This window comes from Accipiter gentilis, chromosome 3, assembly GCF_929443795.1.
Source record: "Accipiter gentilis chromosome 3, bAccGen1.1, whole genome shotgun sequence".
NCBI lineage: Eukaryota > Metazoa > Chordata > Aves > Accipitriformes > Accipitridae > Astur > Astur gentilis.
In genome coordinates this window covers 41,880,619-41,903,229 of record NC_064882.1, presented here as the reverse complement: position 1 = coordinate 41,903,229, position 22,611 = coordinate 41,880,619, and the positions used below count along the sequence as shown (strand labels likewise).

General features: G+C 43.4%; 1 protein-coding gene across 3 annotated transcripts in view; it reads left to right on the top strand.

Moving 5' to 3' along the window:
- Positions 1 to 22,611, top strand: part of FGFRL1 (fibroblast growth factor receptor like 1) — a 179,785-nt gene that overhangs the window by 65,883 nt on the left and 91,291 nt on the right. The window lies entirely within an intron of this gene.

Genomic DNA, 22,611 nt, shown 5'->3' with positions numbered 1-22,611 from the left:
TTCCCATTCCCCTACACTCCAGGGAAAAACTAGTGCCGTACCTGGAGGCTGTAGGGCCACAGGGTCAGCCCCTTCCCCCTGCTGGTACATGATTACCTGCCTGAGGGGTTTCATTTAAATCACTGAAGATTAGGTGTGTGAACAACTGCTCACTAGTGAAAGAAAGGTTCATAGTGCAGTCCTGGGGAGGGGAAGGCAGCTCCAAAGAAACCCCTTTCACTTGTATAATGATTTCTTGTTCTGGGATATCTCTCTGCAATAGTTGTCCTCTTCCTTTAAGTGATTACATATTGAGAATGTGATATCCTGCCAGAAGAGCCTTGACTGCTTCACTTCAGGCTAAATGAACTGAAAAAAAAGAAAGAAGCTTTATAAGATTGGTGCTTTCTGCTAATTGTTCTGCGGAGAGGCCTTTGCTAGCTCTAGTCTTTGTGCCAGGTAAAAATTTTCACTGCACAGTTGTATTTCTTCTACACTTCCATACCAGGGGGCTGTCTGCAGTAATAATGTCAGGCCTGCTTCTCTTCACCATCCCTGGAGGTATTTAAAAGACGTGTAGATGTGGTGCTTAGGGACATGGTTTAGTGGTGGGCTTGGCAGTGTTACATTAATGGTTGGACTCCGTGATCTTAAAGGTCTTTTCCAACCTAAGTGATTCTATGATTCCGTGATTCTTCTCAGATGTGTCTTTGCAAATCAGAAGAAGGACCAGTGACATTTTTAGAGGAAAGCAGGTGTAAACCTTGCAGGGGAAAAAAAAGAAAAAAGAGTTAAATGTGGCATTTTGTATTGATTGGACTTACTGAGGTGGCTACATAAACGCATCCACAGGCTGAACTCTTCATGCTGAGGTAGTCCCAGTCCTTGCCGTAACCCCTAGAGTTGCAGCTGACATTTGGTGCATCCCCATGTGACTTCGTGTCATGTCGCTGTTTCCCTAGCTTCTGAAAATGATAGATTTTCCCTGTTTCACCATGATCTGCCATGCCGCTGCTCTACAAAATAGCTGTTTCCTTTTCCTTCTTCCACAAAAGCTTCCCACTGGAAATTTTTTGGCTACCTATTAACATAATATTTGAAAATCCCAAGGCTTGCTGAGTTCCTCGTGTGTGGGCAAGGTTTCACAGGAGGGAGCATGTCCTGGAGAGGGGAAACATCATCCAGTTGTCACAGTGTAGAGCACTGGGGGTCAAAATTGGATTCCTGATGCTGTCACCACAGACTCGCAGGGCAGCCTTGGTCAAATCGTTCGCTCTGTCCATACTGGGCTGCATTAGATTTGCAATGCAGCTAATGTGCAAAAGGGCAGAGATGCCAGCAAGGATCCTGGCAGCAATTGATGTGATTCCTTGTGTGATGTAGATGGACCCAGTATTTTCTTCTCTGTGAAGTCTGTGAGACTACCAGTCAAAGCATTTTGAAGCCTTTAATTCCTAAAGTATTCTGTGTCATCCTTACGTTAACAGGCAACAATGCAAAGTATTATTAGTCCTGATTCTTGTATTCCTGAAGGGAATAGTGAACAAGAGCATCTTCTAGAGAATTTCCCATGCAGATTATTGTGCTCCTGAAGGGAATATTCAGCATGAGCGTCTTCTAGAGAATTTCCCATGCGCAAATGAAGTGGGGTGTGTGAAACTGTCCACCTTCAAGATGGCATATCACTTTCTGTCCTAAATTCTGATTTTTGGATAGTTTAAACCAGAACTTTTTTGTATTTGAAACACTGGAGTACTATACCTCCTCCGTGCTGGAAGTGCTCCAGTCTAAACAATCTCCATTCTGCTTGCCTAAATTCCCTTCTATAGTTTCAGCTGAATGTGAAATTCTTTTTTGCTCCTCTGTCTAAATTGCCATGTGCCGTTCCTCAGGGCTGTGGGACAGCTCGTGTGTTCCTCCCTGGAAGTGGCAGCATCTCGGTAGTGTGTGAAGAGGGGTCTGCGTAATCCTTCGGGATCTTTCAGGATAAAAAGCTACTCTATAAATACTATATCATTTTCATTGTCAGTCTGGATTCAGGAGCGAAATGATCCCACTTAGTTAAAGCAGGATGAAGTGTCTATTTTCATATTTGTTTAATTGAACCACTCAGCGTGTCTGATAATAATGGCTTTATTTGAAGCATGTGGTTCTTATGAGCTGTTAAGATACCAATAGCATTTGGATTAGTCTTTCTGCCAAGAAAGCCAGGTCAATTCTTCAGGAAAATAAAAAAACTAATGCAAACTTTATTTTAACAGTGTCTTGAGTTTCACTTTAGGTTCCATAAATATTTGTCAGTGTTCCTTTTGTAAGACCCATGCGAGCCCTTGGCAAGACATGAGGTCTATCTCCAGAACACGGAATATAAATAAATTCCCCAAACCATGCCGGAGAATTGGAGGTAACCTTAGCCCATGCGAGAGACCTGAAGCCAAGCAAAGGTTTGATCGTGGTTCTTGAATTACTATTTGTATAGAGGAGAGGGAGTGGGGGGAAAAAAAGGAAAAACACAGAGAGAGGAAAATATAAATATTAGTAAAAGGTATGTGGAAGCCCACACCATCCTGTGCAGAAAGGTGGAGGTCATTTACCAAGGCAATGACAGAAATGCGACTTCTGCTTGGATTCCAGTTGCTGTCTGCTTCTAAAGCTTCCAGAAAAGTTAACAATGTTTTCTCATGCCCTAGAGGGTACGGAAGGAAATTTCACATTCTTGATGAGGACTGGTAATGCCATCTACTTCAGAGGATCAGGCCAAAAAAGCACTGTGGAGCCACCCTATGTGCCCCCTTCTTTCAGTTTCCTCTGAATACGTTGGTTTGGTTTACTTCTGTGGTTTTCAGAGCTATATCTAAGGATAAAAAAAAGGAAGATTTCAAAGACTTGCCTATAGTTAAGTACTTAACCAGAGGTTTAGGGCGCAGGGCTTTTGATTTAAGAGCAAGCCCTGTTCTGTGCAGTTGAGGGGGGAAATAGCTGAAATTTTATCCTATCCCTGACCACAGATTGAGATTACCAAAGCAGTACAAAAGCAGGGAGTCAGAATGAAGGAGGTGTATTGAAGGAAGCGGGACCTTGGCTTCTAGCAATGCACTCTGGTTGCTGGATCAACTCCAATAAAAATTTAAATTCAGACTAGCTGAATGCCTTATTTGTCTGGTTAAGGGGGAGGAAGGTGGGGATGGGTGAAGTTTTTCCTCTACCTCTGAATGTTAAAATAATGGTAGTAGGATGTGAAAAGTACATATTCCTGAAGAACATACTATTGTAATATCAGATAGTTAGCAACTGTTTTTTTTTAATTCTTTATGTGCATAAGCTGAAAAATTACAAAGCATGGATAGAGACATGAGAGGGGTTTTCTGGAGGACAACCCTTTTTATAGTGAGATGGGAGTCTACCTGTCCATAGATTTTGAATTTCCTACAAAATGCTGGACAACTTTGATCTCCCTTTAAATTAATGGGAACTGAGCATTGCTGACCATTCACAAGATCAGACTGTCTCTTTGAGTGCAGAATTTCCAGCAGTGATCGATGATCTTCCATGCCAGTCCTCAGTTGTCTGCAAGTACTAAAAGAAAAGTATAAAAGAACCATTAACCCCATGTTTTCTGCTTTCACAGACAGCTGTCTGGGGCCCTGTAGTGGTTGATACTCTATAGCTTTCTATTCCTGCCACACTGTCCCTATGTATGGTTTTGGAAAGAGTGACTGAGGTTTGCTAGCAGTTCCTTAATCTGGCTACTATGGACGTTAAGGAAAAAAAAAATCAGGTAACAACCTCCATCTGCAAAACTACTTCTGATTTTGTGACTGGGTTTAATACACAGTGAGCATAGTCAGATCATTTTTTATTTAAAAATACCCTCTCTCCCTCACCAAAACAGGAAGCATCTTTCCAGGAAAGCTTGGGAAAGTGTTTGACTTTTATGTCACTGAGATAACTGGAGAAAGTATTAAACAACTTTAAAGCTAACAAAGGTTTAGCCAGACAGAAATACTCATCACGCTCTATAGACATAAGCGCTGTCTCTTCCTTCTTTCTAACGTGAGACTGGTTTCTTCTCAGTGTATGTGTGTGTATCTGTCCATGGGTACATGAACAATTATTAGACAATAAACGACGGTTGAAATGCAGAGTGGGTCCCTGCTCGGGAGCTTATGCCCAGAGTCACGTCCTGATTCTGTCACATATGCACCGCAGGTTGCCCTGGTCTGTCCAGAGTACCATACCTCATATCTATCATGGGTAGCAGTGTACATAAATTGAGTTCAAGGCATCTAGAATGTTGCGAACTCATCACCTACCTTTGCTCATTCTTTCTTATTCTTAAGATACTAACATTTTTCTTCCCAGGGTACTTTTTTTTTTTTTTTTCCAAAAAAAGATGGAGTTTTGGGTATCCTTTGGAGCTTCATAAAACGTGCTAAAAAAAGCTTTGCAGCCCATCTCTTAATCCTTTTCCATTATGTAGCTCATGCCAATGGTATGGTTTGGCAACTTGCTGTTTACCTTTCTGCACAATGCCCCAAAATGTGCAGGAGGGGCAGAGTTCCAGTTAGTGTACGCTGGCAGGGTGTATACAGGCATTTCTCTGCCTGCGGGCCAAGGAGTTGCATTAGTTAGGAGACTGTGCAGCATTTACAGGAGCTGCTGCTGAGCACAGGCTCCTGGCTAACGAAGGAGGAGGGGAGGGATGCTCGCTTCATTCCTGCACTGAGGGTTACGGTTTACACAGCTTCATTGTATTGCACAGGGCTTTCCTGCCCTGCAGCTTGACTTGCTCCGTGACAAATTATTCCTTAATTGCTGGATGGCAGAAGAAAAGCTTTACAGCCCTGAGGTTATTCCTAACAAATCAGGTTACAGAAGCCTTGAAAATTATATTGAGCAGAAAAGAAGCACCATGAGGTTTTCTTGGATGCTTGGGCTGTGTTAAGCTTGACTAAGGCAATGTGCTAATGAAGCTTGTTAAAATGCAATTATACTTTAATGCTGTGGATGCAGAAATGAGGATAATCAGCAGAGAGGTGCTAGTGACGCTGTTGTGATTAGCGTGATTTGTGTGTGTCACTGCTGTGCTCAGGGCCTTCACCCCACTGTGCAAGGTGTTTGAACACAAGAAGGCTCTGCCCAAAGAGCTGCCTGGGGCTATGAGATGAAGGATGATGGCAGGAGGATGGAGAGATGGGTGAGCAAAGCAGCAGTGAGACGGTGTTGACCGTGAAGACCAGCAGAGGTGTCAGGCTTAGCTGCTGACTGGTAATGGTGAGTGTCTGGTGCAGAAAAGCTTTAAGGAGTGTGTGGGCAGAGAGCTGAGCACCTCAGCCGATGCTGATGGGGAGCTGCTCCCAGATGAGGCAGGCAGCTTGGCAGAAAACACCTATGATTTTCTTTGAAAAATGTAAAAAGGGAGGAGAGAGCCTGGACTTTCTGGGCCAGTTGGAAGAGGTTGGACCTCTGGTAGGGAAGAGGTGATAGGAACAGTGGGGAGAGGTCAGGAGGAGCCTTGACAAGTGACGAAAAGTAGCAGCCATTTGATGTGGCAGGGAAAGGGAGAGCTAGATGCGAAGAGAAGCAGATGTGGCCAAAGTGGTGCCTAGAAAAAAGTGAATATGAATGAGGCAAGAGTGTGTTTCATCAAGGCTGGAGCAGAGGAGTCATAATGAAATATGACAGGAGCCTGGACGCAAGCTGCGAGTGGATGGACAGCCAAGGCTGGGGACTATCAATGAGCTGCAGAAAGACTGTGGCTCATGGTTCAAGCCAGGTTGTGGAGAGCTAGAGGGAGAGCAAAGTAAAAAATAACACTCGGGCTGTGGGCCTGAGCAACGGGCGAGACAGCAGCAGTGTCCACAGCAATAAAGGAAGGAGGTAGAGAGGGGGAGGAAGATTAAGAGCTCTGAGCTTGAGCTGACAGCTCGACATCCATGAGATGACAGGGAGACAGGCAAGGTTTTTGTCCGGACAGAGAGAGACAGGCCTGGATGATCAGATCAGACAACTGGGGGGACTGATTTATGTGAGAAGATTAAAAGAGCTGCTTGTAAATATATGTATAGCTTGGCTAAGTGACACCTGAGGGGACAATAACTGTCTACAAGTGTATGAAGGGATTGGATACCGGAGCCAGGAGGAGGGGGAGGGGACAGTTTAGGAGCATAGATAAGGATTTTGACTAAAGGCGGTGGAATAAGGTGGAGCAAAGTGGGTTGTATTGCCTGGTCAGGGAAAACATCTCCCCTGCAAAACTGGGAAGACTCTTCAGTGAGTCTTGAAACCTGCATATCCACCTAGGTAACCAGCTGCAACCCTGTCATCGCAGGGTGCCTGGCAATCTAATATTTGTCATCACAGCACCCCAAGAGAGGGCGATGTTCCTTTGGCAGTTGTGGCACTTCCATACCTTGTGTGACCCTTGCTATCTGACTTGAATGGAGGACCTAAGAAAGCATCTTAAACATTATGCTCTCTTCCCTTTCACTTGTTTCTGTTTCAAAAGGTCTGTCCTGTTGATAGTACAGTGAGATAGATGGCAAGGAGATCTAATGAGGTTCCTCCAGCCTACAATTTGTGTGGTCTTCTCCCCATGTTGCTTATAATTTTTTACTCTTTATAAAGTTTTACTCCTCTGTGAAACCAAGGGAAGAAGCACTTTGCTCATCGCTTACTTTGTTGCTCATTTGTACTTGAGCTTCTCCTATCAGTGCAAGAGAGGAAGTTTGGGAGGGAACCACTGGAAGCGGCAGGTTCAGATGCGGAGTTAAGATTGAAGCAGTTTTGCCCCAAACACACCTAGAACTGATCAGCGCCCTGGATAGCAGTGGGAGTAAGGTGCAGGTACAGTTGAGCTACGTTGCTGGTTCCTGTCTGGTCACAGTGATAGTAAATGTTGGTTTGGTTGTCATCTGTGTGGTTTATTTTCCTAAAGCAAAGGCAGACCAGTCTAATTCAGACCAAACAGCTCCCTTTCTGCTCCAGGAGTGCTACTCTGGGATCCAGCAGCTGAGGATCTCAAAGCATGTATGCAACGCTTTGAAAAAATGACTCAGTTTCCCATCTGGTGAAATAGAGGCGATCTGAGGTCAGAAAGAAAGCATGTGGGAGATGGGAGAATAGTATCTATCATGTATTTTGAATCCCAGTCCTGTGTGGGGCTCATCTGTGGGCTGTTCAGTCCAGTGCCTTGTCTCTGCCCATGGCGTTTTCAGGTGTTTCAGAAGGAGATGCGGGGCATTTTGCAGGAGGCAGCTCCAGAACAAGCTGTTGGTAGACTTGGTTTCCTAACACTGGTTACAGACTGCCTCATATTTTGTGGGACCTGGGTTTCTGTTTCTTCTGAGCAACACTAGTCAGAATATGGGAGGGTTTTTCTCCTGGGAAACTTTAACAAAAGCACCAAGAAAAGTAAAAGAAATCAGCAAAAAGTGGAACCACCCCAAGTTTTGTGATTTCCTTTTCCGGTGAAGGTTCTGCTAAAATACCTGATGGGGGTTATATCTTCAGAGAAATCTTTCAAAGAACCCTCCTTCCAAAGTTAAATAAGTAACCAGCTGCTGCCTTCTGTCTGAGTGCCCTTTCTGTACCTATCCATGTCTGGCTGGTCTATAGGTTGGTGTCCTAAGGAGATGAGATCCATGTGGCGACATTTTTTGAGGGTTGATCCATCTCCATCCCTTCCAATAGCTTTCAAGTCTATTAGCCAATTTCAGACACATCTCTTCGAGAAGGAGCCAGGTGGGAGCTAAGTTCTTAAAAACTATGTGAAAATGGGAACCCATGTAGAAGGGAGTGATTGCAATAGCGTCGCATACCACTGCCATCATGCTTGAGGCAAAGGCCATTGCATAGCTTCAGCCTTTTCTAAATATATAGATGAATTTTCTAAATAGAGATGAATGCAGCAGCAACAAACAAGCAAATCAATAAATGAAGGTGTCCTCAGGTTCTTGCCCCTTAACAGATGCTGGGAAATAGAGCCGCAGAATATAGGGCCATTGGAAACTAAGCTTTGTTGGTCCTGCTGCGTTTTGGTAACTGCAAAACCAGCTCTGGTTGACAGTCCCCAGCAGCGAGTGTGAAAGAGCGACTATGTATGGTGAATAATTGGCCTGCCATTGCAAACTGCTACATCCCTGGTGTGGGGTTGTATAGACATTGATAGGAGACAGCAGGAAGATGTGAAGTGCTGATGGCTATTGCACCTCTTTCGGTGCATGAGGTGCACAGGGTGCCATCCCTTGCCAATGCCAAACCAAGCACTTTAGTCTCACTGTGCATTAGCAATAAAACCAGGTGGGACCCAAATCATACAGAACCAAAATTGTCTTTTCCAGCTTTTCATGCAGGCTTCAGCTGCATTTTAATTGTGTAGCACTTCAGCAGAGACCACAGGTCTATTTCTTTTTTCCTGCAAGGAGTTCATATTTGATCTCAGTCACAGTTAAAAGCAGAGCTCCCTGCTCTGACTTTCACTTCTGTTTCAGCAGGATCAAAATCTATGGGGCCTTTCTGAATATTTCCCTCTTCACCCAATATTGCCGAAAATGAGCCTGAAGTGTTGACAGACAGCAGCACACTCAGTGTGTAGGAATCCAACATAAACAGACTTGCTGGTTGTGTACTTGGACATGTTAAACGAGGTCTCTGCTTTGATCTTCCCTGCACTATCCTAAAGCCCAGCAAGCAAAGGCTAAGTAAACAGACCTTTGATTTCAAGGCTGTTTGGAGCAGAGGTCTTGTAAAACTTATATCAATGGCAGAGTTGAGCTACTGAAGTCCCTCTTGGACTGTAGGTGCTGCAAGAGTAGCAGCATGGTTTTATTGACCCTAACATCCCTCTTTCTCCCCCCTTCCCATAATGACAAACATCTGGGGATATGAGCCAGCTTCCTGTTGATTGTAGCATACCAGTTTCTCTAGGAGAGGCACCTGCTTATAATCTCCTCTGTGGTGAATGGAGCATAAGCTATATTAGATCTTACAGCTATTGGATCCCACAGCCAGTGTAGCTTTTTGTTAATGTGTGTCATAAAGATGCTTAAATAAATCACGTGGGACACATCCGTGGGAAACACTCACGTTACTAATCCTGCGTGTTCAACACTCCTGGGTCAAACCTCAGAAACCCAGTACTCTGGCTTAAATAACATGAATGTTACAACAAATTGGATTTTATTTATTTGCTTCCTGTTTTTAGAGCATTTAGTGATTCCCCATGATCACAAAGGTCACAAATTTCCTTTCATGTTCAAATAAACAGGAGATTCTCCTTCAGGATTATGCCCTCAGAAAAGAGGCATTAAGAAACGAGCACCTAATATCACAAGATTAAAAAAATAAAATTGTGAATGCTGGCAAATTCCCCTCAATGGATGAAACACAGGAGTTAGATTGGCCTCTGCTTTCTTTTAACGTAATATTTTTCTCTATCTTCTGGTGGGTTACATGAAGGAGGCTTTAGCTGCCCTTCTGTGCCCACTGTAGGAAAGTGATATGAGAGTGAGATCTTGCCAATATATTTTATTTTTATAAGTGTCATCAATTTTCCATTGTTTTCAAAACGAAGAACCACAGTGCTTAGCAATGATGGAGCCCAGGCTGGTCCCAGTAGGCCAGAGCTGTGGTCCCTACTGCTCAGGCCATTTCAGCCCAAAGCTTGATTGAGCTCAGGACCAAAAGTTGGTTTGCTCAGCCCTACCAATGATTACTGCTTCTTGTCAAGATAAATACCAAATGACAAATTCGTTGGCCAACTGCTCCATGCTATCGCTGCTCCTGATGTGCCTTCTGGAGGTAAAGCTGAGATCTTTGGCTGAGTCTGAGCTCCTCCCAGTAAATCGTGAGCCTAAGCGCATCTAGTCTCTCTTGTCTTTTGCCATCGCACTTTTATAGCACGGCCTTAAATGATGACCTTTCTTACACTGCCTTTTCTGCCTTAGTCACCAACTGATCCTCTACTGTATGTAAAACAATGTCCTGCTTCTCCCTTCAGAAGTGAATTTTGTCTTTTGTCAAATAGTCAAATCCACTATTAGATAAAAATCATTTTTAACAGCCCTTTATTTGTTGGTATTTGTTAGCAGTTCTTTGATCCTGAAGAGGTGTGCACCACTGTTTGTGTTATATAGCAAATTGATTTTACACATTTCCATCTTTTGTCGATGAGTCTTCCATGGGGTTTCACTGTAATCAGATTGGAGATTACCATGGCACAGCCGTTGGGAAGGGATTGGAATTTACATGCAATAAAGATTAGGGGTTTAGTGACTGATTAGGAAAGTGCTGATTTATCCAACCTCAGGTACAGCAAGAGGTCTTGCGTGTCTGCTTTTTTCTGACCTTGGGTTTTGACCTCTTGACTCCTTACTTAGAAATGCCAGTGTGCAGCACAGAGTGATTTCTGATGTGGCTTCTCCCAAGAACAAGTTCAAGTCATTGCAACAGTAAAAACTCCTATTTATTTCTGTGAACAGAGAAGCTCAGAAATCTTTATGCGAGTGGACACTTTGCTCTGATGTGCATTGACCAGGACAGGCTGAGCAGACAGACTGTGGCAAGGCTTTAATCTGCAGTCAGGAATTCCTGCTGACAGCTGATGCGATGTGCGTGTGTCGGTACACGCACGCGCGCGATGGGGGATAAAGCAGCTATGTAATCACGTGGCGAGACAGTATTTCTCCATGCACAGCTTTTCCTAGATAGCTGTTATGCTCTCCAGGTTTCTCCCCCCGTGCACGCTTGCAGGAGGGTAACTGGGACAGTGCATTACCAGACTGTGAGGTAATAGGAGTGCACATTAATCGATATTCCAGTGTAGCTCTATCTACCCAGTGGATACGACGTTACATACCAGTGCGTAGCCCGCCAGTGGAATGACGTCATTTGAAATTACAGAGCAATTGATGTCAGCAAAACTCCCATACGCTCTGTAGCTGCTGAAGTTTGGGCAGCTCAAATAAAGCAACCACACTGACAGTCTCAGGCTGTGCTGATAGCAGGGGGTTGGTAGTTTGCCTGTGTATCAGATAATAATTAGCACCATCTTCCTACTCATGCAGATTTATAGAGATAAAAGGCAGGCAATATGGGATCTTCAGCAAAGGAGAAATATTTCCAAATCCTTTGGATAGTTTGGGGAATTTAAATGGATTTATAGTTTAAATATTTATTTTAGTGTTTCAGTTTAGGCAGAATATGCCCACTGTTAGGTGCTGGTTTGGTAATACCATTCATCCTGAGGCACGCCACAGTGGTGCGCAGTAGAGGTATAGGAAAAATGCCTTCCTCCAGATGAAATGAAGCAGCTTTTGAGCAGCAAGGGGTGCCGCAGAGCTTCAGATATACCAGATGAAATGCACTGATTTTATCTGACCTTAGAAGCTGAACAGTCCCAGGACTGCCCAGAAAAGCACCTGGCAATCCTAGGCACAAACCGTGGCAGTGCGATCAGATATAGTAAACCTAACAAAACAAGTCTTTACTATCTCCTACTAGAAAAACTAATAAAGGCCACTTAAAAGTGCACTAACCCTGTTGTCGTGAGCAAGCCAGAATACAGAAAAGGAGGAGCAGAGGGAAGTGGATTTGTTTGAAGCTGTCCCAGTTGCAGGCAGGCTGCAGAAATCTGGACTAGCCTCTGTCCAAGGCACCAGCTGAGCCCTCAGGCTCTGCCAATGATGAGTTTTCACAGCCAGAAGGTTGTTTGTGCATGGACTTGTGCAGGCATCATCGTGTGTTTTAACACTGTGCTGTGGCACTGGACCAGGGTCGATCCGTTTGAAGAAAATGTTACTACTTTCCTTTGGGTATGGCCTGGAGCTGAGGTTGTTTCCTATATGAGATATGACAATATTCTGCAGGTATGAAGGTTTCATGCATTAAGAAGTTCCAGCTCCTGCCAGTACTATTGGGTATCATGTGCTTTTACATCAGGTAGTGTGTGCTTCAGTGTCTGGAGAACAGGAACCAGATGTGAATGCTATAAGAATTCAGTGATGGTTTCCCTGTTTTCATATGCAGGAGACTTGGTGTCTCTTGAGTTTAAATGTAAGTTTTCAGTGAATCAACCTTGTGAATGCTTTCTTTTAAAATGCATTTAAGTATTTTCCCTCCTGGAAGAGATGTACAGGTGTGTCTAAGTTAGCCTGTAGATTGGCACAGTAGGAACAAATCTTTAAAGTGAAATATTTGGTGCTGAGGAGGTGATGTTCACACTATAGGCATTTGGGGAGTTTATTCTGGATTCGCTCCAGTCTGGTCGTGTATTGAGTGCTCATTAATGGAAATCCAAGAGCACCGCTTCTGCTTTGTTTTACCAGGGACCCAGCTAGCAATTGCTGGCTGTGTCTGCACTAGCAGCTGGTGGGGATTGGTAAGATTTGATCTGTAAAGCAAAACATTTGGTGCTGAGTACCCGACACCCCCATTTCAGAGGGGTCTTTCAATTCAGAATAGCTCTACTCTGGTCCTATGAACCAAATGCCCATCTGCACTGGAGCACCCCTTGCAGCTCAATTTCATGTAAAAGCAATTCAGTTCATGTGCACGAAAACTGTTTCATGAGTGAAACAAAGTATAATTGCTGGGGATGATAAAAAAATTCATGTTAAAGCACACCCCTGGTCCGAATTAAAACACTGATGTAGGCACACATAAGGTAGACGCTTATGATGACAGTTGAATTTGGAGAGAGCTACATAAAGCAGTTCCATCACGCTTACCATGAACTGGAGGTTTTGGTAGGGCAACAGTGAATGGTTTCGGCCAGAATTTTAAAACGCTGCTCTCTTAGAAGGTGGAAAGTCAGCTCTGCTGTGCGTCTTTCTTTTAGAGCAAGATGAGTTTGGTTGGTTTTTTTTAAATTTTCTTCTGGAGCAAGACAAGTTAGGGTTTTTAATAATATATATGTATGGAGGGGTGTTGCCCTTGTGATTTTTTTAAATGTATTTTAATTTATTCCTGTCTGAAATCAAAACTGTTTTCATATTTTAGGGATACAGCAACCCATTAAAAAAAGATTACCATTGCTTAATCAATATACTTTTAAAATTCCAACTTTTTTGTTTGTATGTGTTTCATTTTAATTTGCCAAAATGATGATGCAAAAGATTTCTCAAACTGAAAAAGGGAATATTGAAAGACAAAAATGGACAAAGTCTTGGTTCTTGACAAAAATGTCTTTTTATGATAGAAAAACATTTCTGCAAAACACTCCATGCCAAGTCTGCTCTGCAGCCTTTCAGCTAGAAGTGCTTTCTGTTCTAGAGAAGCCTCCGAAAATATCTTCAGTTCTTAAATACCACAGTGTTTATCTCTTTGTGGTCACCAACAAACAGTTGTTACCACGTTTTTGTGGTGACCAAACTTAGAAGCCCCCAGTGACGAGGGCAGAGCAAAGAAAGGGCTGAGAGCAGCGTTGCCATGTAGGGCACTGCCACTGATTTCCCAACAGCAAAATGCTGGATATTTTGACAGTGTCTCCTGTTCAAGACTGAGTGTTCAAGATTATTTTTTTTATTTATTTTTTTTTTCCTGAGCCCTTAATGCCCTAATCACACCTTTTCCATCTTGGGTATTTGGAAAGGCCAGTAGGAACCAGCACTGGATGGAAGATTATAAAGTCTTCTCCAATTTCATCCCTTGGAGAGAAATTTGTTAAAAAGGATTTTAAAGAATACTTTGAGGAAAACCAGATTCTTGGATACAAATGAAAAAGGCTCCTGTGTCAGTGTATGGCCGAAGACTTGCTGCTGTGGACTAGCAGGAAGGCAAACCGACTATTTAAAGATCTTCGTTCACATCGTTCCCGAATATGGCACGGAGTCAATCATCGTGGTTTCTGTTTCCCTGCAGACATAAACAATGACACTTACAATTTCCTGCTTGTGCAGCTCTCACACAAACGTCTGTCTATAAGGGAAATGGCTAATTACTTATTAAACCTTGCATTGTGCTTAGACTGGGTTAAATATTGACTACCAAAGTTCAAGGGGAATCCGTGTCGCCAAACTTGAACTTGGGCATCCTATTTTCTAGGAGCTGTTAAAATAAAATAATTAGGCGACAGGATACTGCACATAGGCAGGAGGGACAAAGAAGGGGTCAAAAACTGGAGCAGATTGTCTCAGAAGTAAATGCCTGTCTTTGAAGCCTTGGGTTTGGGGACAAGATTGCAACTGGTGGCTCGAAGGGGAGTTTTGTTACAAAATAAGTGAATTAAACTGAGATTTGCAGAGTGTCTGGTTTGTTTTGCTGTGAAAGTCTTGGAGATGGTGGGCAATTTGGCTGGGAAATCCACTGGGCCTATGAAGCAGGATTTGCATGCTTGGGAAGCAGTTGGAAGGGGAGAGTACAAGAGCATTTATGTGAAAATTGGGGTCGATTAACCCCAGAAGCTGATTCAGGGCTGCCTGACAGGAGTGTTTCCCGGAGATTATGGGAAGCAAACAAATGCCTTATGTTGGCAGGAACGGTCCCTGTGTGACTTGTGGAAATGCTGGGGGTTTGGGTTAGGTTTGGGGAGAGCACACTGGGGCTATGGGGCAGGATTTTCACTTGGGTTCTGGATCCTCCTGCCTCCCTCAAGCCAGAGGATTTCTAGCTTTCTTCCAGAGTTAGGCAGTTTGTCCTTCCTGGAAACAGAAGGCTAAAAAAAAAAAAAAAAAAGTCTTTTAATTTCAGAACCTTGAAAATGTGTTCTAATGTCATTTCTTTTGAAAAAGCAAATTAGGAATGCCATTATTCAGGTGGGTTTGCCTTCTTGAATGGGAATGAAAAAGGTAGATTGTGTGGGTACGTGTGCCAACATATCTTTGTTGTACTTATCTCTTCTCTAAAAAAAGTCTTCTGGTTATCCATTGAACTGCATACCTGAACTGCGCCGTCAGTATAATTTTAGCCTTGGAGTAGAAATATTAGTCGTCTCTTTTGGCCCACGCTAAGCCCACTGGCAGCACTTAAGAAACAATAAATAATACCTTTTCTTCCACACTAGAAGAGAAACCTTCTAGCATATGAAGTCTGTTTCTTCAAAAGTAATTTGAAGTAATCCTAACTCTCCTCTGCGTTTGCTACCTCAAAACCTAAGGGATAAAGTTACTATTTTTTGCTGCTGAAAAAATGTTCAGCAACACTTGAAGTTGAATGTCACCCGTGCACATTTAATTTAATAAGATGGTAATTTCATGTTAAATAAATACCAACTGATTATTGAAAACATATGCTCAAAGGATTTAAAAACCATGTAAGAGATACCTATCTCATCTACTGTTGTTGAACTGCAATAAATCTATGCAATAATCAAGTGCCAATTGTTTAACATACAATAACTATTTTATTAAATCTCAGTGAAATGTGTATGCAGGGCACTTAATTAAATGGAACGTGTTCCCAAATATTCTATTTTTCTTATTTTTGGAACATCTAGAGTAGAAAATTTACTGGCAGCCTTCACCCAAGGGGCTAGTTATTACTCATGTAAAAATATGGCAAGCACTTCTTGTGCTATCAATAAATATCCATTTCATCAGGAAAGCAGCTCCTACCACAGAGGTAGGGAAGAAAGAAAATATGTCACTTCACTTGCTGTAAAATGAACCCGCAAAGCTGTTTTCTCCATCAGGTTGTTGGGCTCAGCTCTGCAGCCCAGGCCTAGAACTTGCTCCTGCAAACAAGTCTGCTATTCCCAAAGCTAAGCCTGACCAGTCATCGGGGCTGATCAGCAAATACTTATGGTGGGTTTGTGTTCCTCTCTGAGAGTCTTTGTTCTACAGTGATGCTGTTGGTTTTTTTCTTTAATCTTTTGATTGTTTTTGATAAGCATTGTTTTTGTCTGTGGGTGCCTATGTTTTCAAGCCAAGAAGGGCCCATTAGCTCATCTAATCTGATCTCCTCATGTCACATAGCAAAGCATTTGGCCCAGATACCCCTACGCTGACCCCTACTGTACTTGGCTAATGCATACCTTTTGGAAATGCAAACTGGTTTGTTTTGAAAATATGGAAAGATGTTGGATTCACCAGTCCTTTGAACTGCTTATTCCAATGGTATACGAGGGCAAAACTTTCATCCACTTATCTCTCTCAAAAAGCATTTTTATCAGTTCTGCTCTCCATGTGATGGTTTCCCACTGTGCAGAGAGCCAAGAGCTCCTCTCTTTCAGGAGCAACTACTCATGTTAATTGAAACTCTTGCCATCAAGAATTGAAACTCTTGCCATGCTTTGTAAGCCCTTCCTGGTGGGATTTGCTCCTTGGTAGGTGTTTGCCCACCCCCCAGCATAGTGAGGCCTCTATCCATTACTCCATCATTACAGCTTGAATGCCAATACAAATAATGGTAATACTGACGTGCAGAAAGTGTAAGTGTATAATCCACATGTTGGTCTTGCAAAGAGGGTTAAACTCCTCCTGTAAGCAGTTGTCGTTCAGCCCAGCTTTCTAGTAATGGATACCCCAAGTTAGCCAACTCTGGATGCAGGTTTAAAACGTGGATTTTAGATAGTCCTTTCCAGCCATCTGTGTTCATCCATTCTGAAGCATGGGGAGAGGTGAAAGAAATCAACTTTGGTGTGAACCACCCTTGCGCCAAGGACTTTGGAGGATCAGGATTTACAGTGATGTTCATGGTGAAGGCCAAATGTCACCCCAAGGGTTGGTGTAAGAGATTGTGTTCACACCGAACAAGTGGTTTGGTTAGCCACCATTGTCCAACTCCATCTCACTGTCATAATGAAATATTTCTGTGCTTGGCTGTATTCTCCCCGTAGGACACACATCATCTGTGGTACCCCAGTCCCTGACGTTAATTCCTTGCATGCATTGATGGGTTGTTTGGGTGCTTCATGGTAAATGACTTTGCTAATTTGCTAACACAAGACTTCAAAAGAAATCTTATCTTCATGGAAAGTGAATGTGTTTGGTATTAAATAATAAAATATACATAACCCATGGGGCTCTTAAAACTTATTTAACTTCTTTATAAACTTTACAATACTGTGTGTGGATATTATAAATTATTTTCCATTCCAAGAAACTGTCCGAGCTGGTTGACCTTCCTTGGAATTTCCTCTTTGTAATTATGTTTAATGTGTTAATAAAGTTCACTTTGAACTGTATCATGGCAAATGGTCTCATAGGACATGGGTCAGTGCTGGTGTGTTCACCATATGTGAAGCTTGACGTTAGTGTGCAGTTTAGTTGAAGGAATAACAAGGCTAAGTCCAAACAATTGTAGAAGCAGTATCTCCTCCCCAGGTTAGCAGTAAAAGGGGTTCATGGAAAGTTAGGAATGTGGAGTGGGAAATCATTTAGCTTTCACTGCTAGGTGTTACTAAATTATAGTGCTAGGTTCGAGTCACTATCAAAACACCATATATCTAGAAGGTTTTCACACAGAGCTATAAATCATGTTTACTACATGTATGAGTTGAACGAGTGCATGAACTTTGCAATGCAGTCCAGGAAAATATAATTACATGTGTGTGTGTTTTTGACTGTGAGAAATACGGACAGGAAGCTCCAGGCTATTCCACTGTTGTGTCTTAAATCCAATTCTAGAAATTGTTTTTGCTGCTTCCCGGAAATAGCTATTTGCTATAATAAAGAGGCTTTCTTGGGTTTTACATAACTCCTTTTGCCAAGAAGTGGCAAGCACCATTTCTTCCAAGGCACTGGGGGGGCGAGCAGGAATGCTTGTAAAGCAGTGTCAGCAGCAGAGCAGCAAGTGGGGCTTTTCTGTGGTATAGGATAGTGGATATAAATTGAAAATTGCCCAGCTGTTCAGTAAGACAGGTGTAGGATCTGTCTTTTATATAATGGAACAGAATGGAGATTCCAGTTGCTTGTATTCGTAAATGAGGCAAATAAATCTGCACACTTGTCTGCATGTATATGAGCAGAAATATTTAAAACAAATGAGGTGATCACGGCATTTCCTTATTAATGTTTGACTGGGCTTATATGATCTTGAACAGAAGACTTGGCATCTGACTGGGATTGTTGGTTTCTTTCTGGGTGTACTTATATGTATTTGCAGATGGGGAAACTACAAGCAAGAAAATAACTTGGTGGAAAACATAGGGTCTGGATTGTTTAAATTGTATTTTAAGCCTGATTGCACCCTGGCCCTTGGAACTCCAGGCATGATCCCTTCTAGTAACTAAAATGATTTGAATGTTATGGGGCGAAGTTATATTTAGTTTGTATTTGGAGAAAGAATAACAACCAGGCATGGGGGGAGGCAGCTGCATTCTCGTCACTTCTTCCCAAGTCACATCCATGGATGTCAAACCCCACCCTTCCCCCTTGGCCAAAATATTAAGAAATTATTCTCTCAAACTATTGGGTTGAGGACAAGGGGGACTGACGAAAAGCTGCCTCCGCTGGTTTTGTGTCAAGGTAGGGCTTAACTAATTGTAATAGCTCCTTCACAGGCTGTGAAGTCAGCTGCGCCCTCTCCAGCATGGTGTGGCTTCAAAATGTGTTTCTCAGCAGCGCCCTGGGGCCGTAGAGAGTTGCCTTTGCCTAATGGAAAACTGCAAGAGTGGAAACAAGAAACAGTGGTTGTTTTCTCTCCCCACCTTCCCTCCTCCTTTCCTGACTATAAAAATGTGTGAAAATCTGTATCGGCAATTTTGATGGTATATCTACCTGGGGCCTCGCTTTTGGCCCCTTCTCCTATATCCCAGGGCAAAATGCTGCAGGAAGTAATCTCTGTCTTCAGGAACATCAGAGGTTGCAGATTCTCAGCACTTAATAAAGGCTGATTTTTTCAAGAATCGCTGCCTAATGGCAAAGAAATCAGGGGGATTATGGTGTAGGGACACCTCCCCCAGGATTTACACCCAGGGACAAAGAGCACTGCTCTCTCCTGCTCTGTCTTGAAAGGATCCAGTCTGGAGCTTTGGCCCATGGGTGCAGGCACATGGCAAATCACAGGATCGCCTCCATAGCCAGATAGATGGTATATATTGGCATTAATTTTCTGTTGGTAGGTGTATGAATTCACAAATTTAACAATCTGGTTTAACAAAATGATTTCAGGTTTCAAAAAAATCCCTTATGGAGTTGCTATCTATCTCTCGTGGTGTTGCCCTAATGCATAACCCACAAACAAGGCAAGAGCAGCACTACAGCAAGCAGCCGTAGGGTATTGCTTCTCAAAATACATTAGATCATTTCTGCTCACATACAACACAAAGCTGGAGTCTAGGATGGCCGAGGATGCTGGCTGCTTGAGGAGTAATTGCACATGCTTTATAATGCTGTAGTAGAACACGGGACAGAAGCTGGCAGTGGCAAGGGATGGGATGTCGGCAGCAGCCAGAGTTCAGCCTGTTTTTACCTCGCTGGCAGCTGTAGGTGAAGCAGCAGGTGCTTTCCTGGGATTTTGCTTCTCTAAGCAGCTGTGGAAATGTATCCAGCCTGCAGGGCCGCGGGCTGTGCCCTGGGCTCTGCTCCCGCGCTGCCGCACTCAGCTGTGAGCGCACGCGTGCCCCAGCCCCGTGGGAAGCAGCCGCCAAGGGACACCCCCAAATCGATGCCTCGGGAGAGCCGGTGGCTATTGGGCACTCTGCTGTCATGGCCACCCCCCTGGCATATTATGGGCCAGTTCTGCAAGGTGGGTAGCTCCCTTCTGTAGCAGTGAAGCACATGAGAAATTGGGGTGCCCAGCATGTTTTTACTGCATCTTTTTGCTCCGTTCACATAGCAGAAGATGGATCTTCCATAGAGAAGCCCTGAAAATTAAACTTCAGGGGAACCTGAGTGGTTCTGGGCAGCTTAATGTATGGATTCAGAGGGGGAATACGTTTTTATCTGGATAGCGTGGGATTTCCCTGGTAAGTCACGTGAGGCAGCTCTGTGTCAGCAGTACCCGCTGCCCAGGGGATGTTGGAGAAGGGCCTTTTTGCAAAACACTTTTACCCTTCTCCGCCGCCTCCCCTCCAAATACTGACAGAGCAGAGTGGCGAGATGTGCCAAAGTGTATCTTGACTTGAAAAGCATTCATCTGTCACTGTTGTAGTCCCAAGGCAGGGCTGTACAGATATGTAGTGAAATAAGACCCAGTGGATGCCTGTACATTAGAAAGAGAGACAGAGATCCGTGATGATATCAACATTTTATTCTTGCTGTAGCCATCTACAGGAGGTACAGCTATCATTGGCTTGCCAGAGCCTCTGAAGCCTCTGGCATATGCAAAGGCTCTCTCTCCAGAGAGAGGGTAAGACTTGCGCAGAAAGTTATTAACGCAAAGATAATAGGTAATAAAATGGGAATATTTACAGCACCAAATGAACAGAAGCTAGGTTTTAGCATCTTTGTCCTGGGCCTGTACCTTATTGAAAAGTGCATGCAGCTGTATCTGGCAAAATTCACAGCAGGAAAATGAGGGGGGGGGTGGAATTTTTATTCCTCATCATGAGAAAGTCGCTGGAGGGGCTAATGAAGGGCTGCAGAGGACCACGCTAGTGTTTTTCTTTTCAGGCCGAAAGGCTATAAGAAACACACCCTTTTCTAAATGTCATAAAGGTCTGTGAATAGATCCTGTGACAGAGAGCGATCCAACAATTCCTCAGAACGAAAGGTCAATCAAAGGAAAATGGCATTTAGGAGGACCAAGCTTACCGCTGACCCAAACATGTGACAGATCCAGAGGCAACTCTGGTGCCATCAGGAGAGCCGCTTGTGCAGCCTGCCCCAGTGAGGCACATGACGTGATTGGGAAACTATCTGATTCCTCCAGGTCTCAAAATTCATCAGGAGTCAACCTGAATGTCGGAAGGAAAGGGATTTTGAAGGAGCTACAGCAGGTTTCCAAGTTGGGAGGAGGGTGCTCTCTCTCCACTGTCCCTGCTTGCCCTGTACCAAACATTTTTCCCCAGCACTAATTATAGATCTGTTTTTGCCATTTGAATATGCATGGAGTAGTATCCTGGCTCACAAGTGGATTGCAATGAAGCTACTCTTAAAGTTTGACTTGGTTTGGTAGGGCTCTAGGTCAGAAAGGACCTCTCCAAGGGCCAACCCAGAATTTCAACAAGGCTGTGGACTTGTCTGGACATTTCTGCCCTTTACAGAGTGAGACACTGCACCATGTAGGGAAACGTAGCAGAATTTGGGGCTGGATCCTCACCCGGTGTTGGTGAATTCTGCTTTATTAAAGCCAGCACATACAACCCTTCCTGACGGGTGGATTTCCACTTGAAAAGATTCAGCAACGTGGCTTGTGTCAGATCAGCATTCAAAGGATTTTGGGATTATGTCTCCAACCACAGAGCTGGCTGGAGGTCTCCCAAGGTGAAGAACATTAACAGTGTGGTTTGCAGTGCTTAGAAAGACCTGGATAGGCAGGATTTCTCCTGGAGTTTGCCAGTTCCCTTGGAGTATGGGAGGGCACCATCACCTCTGAGACGGTGTCCCACAGGTGTCTGCAGAAGGTGGGCAGGGATGGGTCTTGTCTTTGCCAGGGACTGACTTTTTCGGAATAAGTGCTCTCAAGATCCCCACTTTGGGTCTTCAGCACTTCATTAGAATCTGAGTGTGTCTAAGACCCATTGGTTTAACCAGGCTAATTAGTTAATGAGTTAAACTAATTAGTTAATGAGTTAAACTAATTAATGCATTTTCAAGCTAGTTCATGACTCCTTTCTCGGCTTGAGCAGCACTTCTTTTCACCAGCAAAGCTGTGTAGCAGATCTGTAGTCATTCATGAGCTGGACTGTATGCACTGCCTTAGTCATGCTGGGGAAAATTCAAGCAGACGTTGGAATAATAGGAATTAGTCATGAGGAAGTGCAAATATGAGCTCTGTAGCTTAGCCCATGTGGGTCCAATCCTGCAAAACGCTTGGAACAGGAATAAAGTATGAGGGAGTAGTTCCAAATCCCACAAACATCTTGTGGGTTTTGGGTGCAACTCAGCATCAGCAATCCTTAGCAAAACATTTTGTCCTTATGCAAGAGCAGGGTGCTTATTATCACACGCATTAATAGGCTATTCTGGGAAGAGCATTGCTATTGCAGTTTGTGTGGGGAACTTGTGCAATTAATGAAAAGGCAGAAAAGGCAGATGCAGGAAAACGACTCTGCTTCAACTTTTCAGAGCCTTGGGAAGAAATTCAGTTTGAATTCAGTTATAGGGCCATTCCCACTGTTAGAGTCTTTATCACTTTTTTTCTGAGTGTTGGCCTGTCCAAGTGCATCCCGTTATCATGTGGCAAACAGTGTGTTCACTCTGTGGCATTCCAGGGACACTCTTATTTGCATGACATTATCACTTTATATAAAGAACAAATATTTGTCAGTTGGGTCAAACCAGACGGGTTGCTAAGGCAATTTATAAAAATACCCTCTTTTGGACTATAAGCAATATTACCATGTCAGGCTATGCTGTATCTTCCCAATGAATGCTTTATGTCTAACAACTCCAGGCTTATGCATTTCAGATAAAGCCCATCTGGTGACTATTAAAGGGAATTACTGTACGTACAACATGAAAGGATTATAACATTGGGGTGGAGGGGCAGTGTTTTGTTTTAAGTACCAGTGCTGTTACTAATTTTGCCTTCAGGATAGGTGTTAGCTTTAAAACAACTACAGTTGCTTTACCAAATACAGCTGAACAG